The sequence below is a fragment of the Equus caballus genome, chromosome 20 (assembly GCF_041296265.1).
Source record: "Equus caballus isolate H_3958 breed thoroughbred chromosome 20, TB-T2T, whole genome shotgun sequence".
Lineage (NCBI taxonomy): Eukaryota > Metazoa > Chordata > Mammalia > Perissodactyla > Equidae > Equus > Equus caballus.
Window position 1 is genome coordinate 51,544,995 of NC_091703.1, and position 7,336 is coordinate 51,552,330.

The window sequence follows — 7,336 nt, forward strand, 5'->3', positions numbered from 1 at the left end:
CATTTTATAGAGATAGTGTTCTGTGAAAATTTACTTAGACACATTCTTCGAAATTAGGAGGAAATAATATCAAAAGCAAAATAAGGATATGGTAAATTTATTTTTAGCATACTAACAAATTCTCATTATATTCATCCCATTTTTTGCCAGGATTAATTAAGTTAACATCTTTTCAAGGTAACAGCTATATCCACACTTGAGAAATAAAATGTCCAATTCAAAACTTATTCAGATTTTCCAGAGTCATTTTTCTTTTAACCTCAACTTTCTAATATTGGTGATCAAAATTTGAGAGCAGAGTAGGGATAGGAGAGCAGAAATATACTTATGTTGTATTATGAAAATAAGTGTGCACTCTTTTCATTATGGCAGTTTTTACATACTATGAGATGTAATATTTAATCTGCCTTGTTCTGTCTTCCACTAGCAGATCTGTGAGAGGAAGTACCTGCAACAACATAGAAAATTTAATTGCAAATAAAAGAAGGCATTTCATGAAGCGTCACATTTTCCAGTTCTTAGCTCTCTGCTGTGTGGCTCATCTTGAATGAAAACTTTCTATTTATCAGCTTTGTTTACAAGTTATTGACCTTAAAAGCCTACACCTACTATTGGACTCATTTGCTCTAATCACCACATATTACGTTTGTCAATCAAGACGTAAATATCGATACGTGCAGGTTCACTTTTTGTTTCACCCTTGACATAGACAACATCAGAACCTTTTAGATAAATGGTAAAAACTTGTAGATAAAGTGTATGCAAAAACAAACATGAAAAAATTGTTCAATAATTTCCCTTACAGATTTTTAAAAACAGACTCTGCTCATTAACTCTTGAATTGTTAGTATTTAACATTCCTCAAGTCAGGGAGCTGGACTTGAGGATCTCTAGAATTTATCCTGGAACTATGATCATAGGCTGCTCTTGACATCTGTTGCATATAATCATATACTTTACATTTGACCTAGCCTTCCATATATTCCTCTACATTCACAAATTTCACATACTCTTTAAACCTCCCCAAATCCAAGTCTTCAAAAAACAAGTGAATTCCTATTTTACAGGGTAAGGAGATAGTATTTAACATCTTTTTTATTGCCCAACTATTTTAACCAGCCTTTTCAATCTCACTGTTTTGATGTGGTCTCAGATATCTTCAATCATAGGGCATGCAAATTATTTTGCCCAACTCCCAGTACAACTTGAAAGAGAAAAATGAAAGGTGGGGAAGAAAAGTGAATGATCAAAATTAGATTATCCTTGAGCACATCCACCAATTTAACAATTATATCATTGAAAAATGAAACCAAATTTTTTTCACATCCTTTCTAACATCCCACTCAATGTTACCAAACTCCACTGAGTCATGACTCTTGTGATATTGTGATTTATAACAAAAAATATATATTTGGTCTTCCAGTTTGTGGTACAGAGCTTCTGAAACCCTTGAGATTTCCTTGGTGATGAGAAAGATAAAGGTATGTTTTGTTATGTAAGTGAGGTGATTTTTGGAAAGCATCTAAGGATGAGGGCTGGTTGCCAGTGGAGCCAGCATGTGAACGGAGAGTTGGGGCTTTGGGTCCCATGGCCCAACCTCTGGGGAGTGGGGAAGCACTGAGGATTTAGTTCAATTGCCACTGACCAATGATTTAATCAGTCACGGCTGTGTAATGAAGCCTGCATAGAAATCCTAAAAGAATGGGGTTTGGAGAGCTTTTTGGTTGATGAACACAGGGAGGTGCTGGGAGAGTGGCCTGTTCTGAGAGGGCATGGAAGCCCCAGGCCCCTTCCCACATACCTTGCCCTATCCATCTCTTCCATCTTGTTGTTCCTGAGTTATATACCTTTATAATAAACTTGTAATCTAGTGAGTAAACAGGTTTCCTGGGTCCTGTAAGCCACGCTAGCAAAATAACTGGGGTCATTGGAGCCTCTGATTTATAGCTAGTCAGTCAGAAGTACAGGTAACAACCTGGGCTTGCAATTAACCTCTGAAGTGGAGGGAGGTCCTGTGGGACTGAAAGCTTTCCCTGTGGAAGCTGATGCTTCCTCTAGGTAGATAGTGTCAGAATTGAATTGAATTGTAGGACACTCACTCGATGTCCTGAGCTTTGCTTGATGATGTGGGGGGAAACTGCCTTCTGCCTCATGGTAAAATTGGGCACTCAGAACCCAAATAACTCTGTAAAAAGATTAATATATAAAATTATGTAAACCTTGGATTTAATATTCTCCTTAAATAGTGATAGCATCGTGTTTCTGAGGTTCCATCAAAGACCTAAATAAATGATCTCTGGATCTAATATTTTCAGTTTTTAAAAATATTCATCAACTAAAAACTGATTTTGTCACAGGTAATAATTTGGATCCTTCATCTCATTAACTAGGACAGTTTCAACTACAAGAGAGTATAATTATGTCCCCAATAAAGAACTTTTCTTTTAGACTCAAATATCCAACTCAGTCACCTCAAATTCACCATCCTAGGTCCCTGTTTACCAGCTGTGTGATCTTCATAAAGTAACTTATCTCTTGAAATTTCAGTTTCCACATCTGTAAAGTAGGAGAAACAATATTCCTTATCTCATAGATCACTTGGAAGTATTAAATTCGAAAGTTCATGTAAAGCATTTAAAAGACTGTGCCGGACATACTCTTGTCACTTAATATATGTTTTGTGTTGCTGTTATTATCACGTTTCCCCTTAAAACTTGTTCCTTCTTTTAATATTCTTATTCTGGTTAATATCTACACAATATATGCAATCACTTGGTCCAGAAACTCAGGATTCGATTCTGTTTTTTCTTTGTCTTCTAAATCCAGTCTGTCAGCAAGCCTGGCCCATCCTACAACCTGCATACAGCTAGACTGCTTCCTCTCCTCTGCATTTCTATTGCCACTGCAGACCCTCGTGATTTTCCCCTGGATTTCACAATGGTACTCAGATCATTTCCCAATCTTCTGTCTCAGCTCCATCCAAGACAACCTGTTGCTTCAGTGATGTGTTAACATTCTTAGCTGATCCCCAGCTCCCAACTTTTCATGGCTGCTTGTTAACTACAAAATGAAAACAAACTCCAGCCCATCAAAGAAGTTTTTCATGATCCAGCTTTAGCTATTAGATTTCTTGGCTATCATGCTCCAACGATGCCATTGCTTATAATTTCTACAACACCCATTACTGTTCCTTCATTATGCATTGTAATTATTCCTTTTGTTGAAGAATACTCTCCACCTCCCCTGATCATTCTTTATATTTCATGTCCCACATTAATTTTCCACTTCTTCGCCAAGCCATCAATGACACCTTCAATCTCATCCTCTCTCTTGTAACCCAGAGAAAGTTAATTAATCTGCCCCTTGTACAAATGCTGAACTTCATAAATACATTTGTTATAGTGGTTATCACATCATTCTAAAATGACATATTTTATGTCTCTTTTTCTTGAATCCCTTGATAAAAGATATATCCACACATTCTAGTTTAATACCTGATACACAGGAAGGAAACAGTGCCACATAGATGGAGTATGAAAAGAAAATGTGTTAGGGTTAAAAAATTTTCGTCTTAATACTTCCATCTACATTTACAGGGAATTTTCTTTCTCTAATTTCTTCTAATAAAAATGCATCCTGGTATTGGATTCCCTTAAAAGTCATTTTTGTATGATATTCATGTGGAATTTTACCCAATTTTACTGAGATATGGAGTAAACTTATACCTTTGCTTTCTAACCCCAAATTAGACTCATCTGGGCCCAGGCTTCCTCGTGACATCAATCAAAATGAAAGAATAAATTAGACTAGATAAGACCTACCAGTTCTATTTTTATAGGTATATCAGCCAGGGTTCCACCAGACCAATAGAACCAGTAATATATATCGCGATATAAAGATTGGCCTACACGATTGTGGGACAAGTTAGTCAAGTCCACGATTTGTAGGGCAGGCTTTCAGGAAAAGTGGGCTGAAAATTCTTGGTCATGAACTGATGCTGCAGTCCACAAGCAGAATTTCTTCTTCCTCCATTCTGTTCTTAAAGCTTTTCAACTGATTGGGTCAGGCCCACTCAGATTATCAAGGATAGTCTTTTTTACATATAGCCAATTGATTATAAATGTTAATCACATTTACAAAACATTGCTTTCACTGCAATGCCTAGATCAGTGTTTGACTGAAAAACTGGATCTTACAGCCTACTCAAGTTCACATATAAAAACACCAGAATTTTGTTCCAAGACTTTATAATAAAAAGAGAAGTGCAAGTATAATAACTCATTAAACATCAATAATATTTATAGTCTAAAATCACACAATAACACTATTCATTTATAATTCCAGAGTCCATAAATGAATCTGTATTTTCATCAGATGTACATTTTTTTTTAGCATTCTTAGAAACGTCTTTATTAGTTTTATTTCTCATCAGTTGCTGTGTGTCAGTTAGTGCATGACTCCCTCCTTCTTCTGGCGTGATGTGGTGTGAGGCAAGCTTCTTCTACCAGTAACACAACAAAGCCAATATTGGTAGAGAGAAAGAAGGAGGATAAGTATGAAATTTTATATTTCTTAATTAAAAATCCTACCTAGTTAAAGGATACCTGCCTGCATGTTCTCAGCAATTCAGAGCAGCGAAGATATGAAATGGGAAAGAGACTGCCTGTCCCAAATAATAAAATGTATTTGGGGACAAGGAAGATGCTACTTTTTCCCTCTCTCTTTTTTAGATTATATACTTATGTCATTTATATGAGATAATTCAGTCTAATATTATTGACATGTGTACCACAAACCTTTTTTTGTTTTGTATAGAGAGACAATTTTGTTTTCAGATTCTATGAAAATTCTATTTATGCTTCTACTTTTCATAAGTACGAGCATAGACAAGGCTTCATTCCAGTAATACTGTTATCCAAACTTCTTTAGCTTCATGAAATGACGTTGGCTTTTGAATTTTTATAAAGTTACTGTGTAATTTTCACAAACTTCACTTAATTTCATAATAAAGCATACCCACTGGTCTATTGTCACACCAAAACCTTCCCATTTATTCCTAAATCCAAAATCCACCTTATATCATGTTAATTTCAAAATCTCCAATTTTGAACTAGCATTTTCTGACTTCGCTCTGACTACCAGGGCAGTATTTTCCCCTGTCAGTTCTGAAATATGAAATGAGAAATCTGCTTTTATTAATCTAGTTAGAGGAGCGAACTTCAGACTTCCAAAATGTAGCAAAGAAATTGAGTGAGGCAGGAAAGAAAAAAAATAATGAGAAAGTTAGGATGCCTTAGTGAGCAGGCAGAGTCATTTTATGTAGAGGTTCCCCTCAAGCAACTAAATCGAGCCCAAACAAGCTTATTTCTCTGAAACTTGCTTTACCCGCCATTCCGTCGCAAAATACATTGTAATAATATCATAAAACAGCTTGAGACGAAGAAGGATTCTGATTGACTGTTCAGCATTCCAAAAGGGTAGATTAATATCTGTGAATCTCACAGCTGAAGCATTTTAATGCAAACTTGCAGTTTGTGGGAATTGAATCTGTCCGCCAAAATCATTTATTTATATATAGAAAATGGGGGGGAAATAGACATTTCATAATAGCAATGAGTCCAGGGGATGCTGTTATCATGAGCTAATCACATCCCATGGGCATGATAGCACTCAGCTGTGTCCCCTGTCTTGTATTGCTCCAGAGGAATGATTATCTCATGATAATAACCCTTATCGTGGCTTAGTGGGTAATAAAGAAAATAACTTTCTTCCCAAGTTCTTGGGTATTTATTTATCAGCTAACTTTTTTCCTCTTGAGTTCTAGTCGTGTGTTACTTCCCGGTTAGGAAACAAAAAGAAATTCTGTGTTCTGATATTATTTTCTGTTGGCACAGTGCAAAAAATACATGACCATATTGATTGGACTGTGAAAGAGCAGCATTGCAGACAAGCTCTGATCTCCTGAGACCAGTGTACGAGATCCATACTTGCATTGACATTTTATAGGCTGTCTAGACTGGCTAATCCACTTTGGAGTAAGAAATGTATTTTGTAGCATTGAAACAATAAGGGAAATAGATGCTTATTCAATGCCATACTTGTTTTTGTGCTATAATGCACAACTATCCAATATGTGCCTTTAATTGGAGCTCACACATCATGCAACTTAAAGTGTGGTTGTCCCACTTAGGCAACAACCTACTACTAATGACCTTCACACGGCCCAACTGCTAGATATGTCGACAGAGATTCGAGGTTATATCAGTCACAACAGCAGGGACACCAGTGCTTTCTGTCAGTATCTGCAGTTTAGGATGGAAAGGCAATAGGAATGCAGAGGCAAAGTCTTGGAGAAACAGAAAATCAAAAAGGAATTAGAGTAAAAGACAATAAAGAAGAAGTGAGTTGGAAGAGAGAGATTTTACAACACTTTTCTATGTGTGTATTTGTTGCCTATATAATAATCTCAAAATTCCCTAATCTGCCATATTTGATAAGAAAAATGCTGATCTATTCTTTCTAATTTCAAGAAATGTGTTCTTAAAACATACTTTCTATGAAAAGCACGCTATTTATAAGATGTGCTTCTTTGTATAAACTAAGACCAATATGTAATGTTTAATGTTTAAGAGTTTAAAAGCAGATCTAATGAAAAAACAATTGCCCTGTAAGACACAGTATAAAAAGTATAAATGATCCAATTGAAAAAAATTAAGTGTAGTATCTGTATGTATTAACGTAAACTAAATATTTGAGAACAATATTAATAGGTGTTAGTACATGGAATTTTCGTTCTGTAGAAGGTACAAAACTTCAAAACTCCACAGATCATATCACACATAGGGAAACAGAGTATAGTATAGCATGGCCTAAAAGAAAGACTAAGAGACTGATTCTACTCTCTACTTGACTATCAATAGGGTGAGTGGATTCCAACAAATCCCTTTATCTTTCTCTTCATCAGTTTCAGTGTTTTAAAAAATTGACAGTTCAGACTAGATAAGCAATTGTGCTCGGACAGATTCTGACATTCTAAGAATTTATAATTATCTATGGATCTCACTTTAGTTTACCTCACAGTCAACTATAAACAATAATGGACACTAAAAACATAATATAAACCTAAGGCCAAGAGTAGAAAGAAAAAAGGATCTGAACACAGGAACATCTTTGGTTAAGTCAGCAAGTTGCGAATCTGCCAACCTGGTCAGTTCAGTTAAATAACTAACTCTTCTGTGAAAAAAAATGAAAACGTCATGTTGAAATTATTCACTGCACACCCAAAAACAACCTTTTAAATTGTTAAAGTGAAATATCAATATATTGTTACCTATTT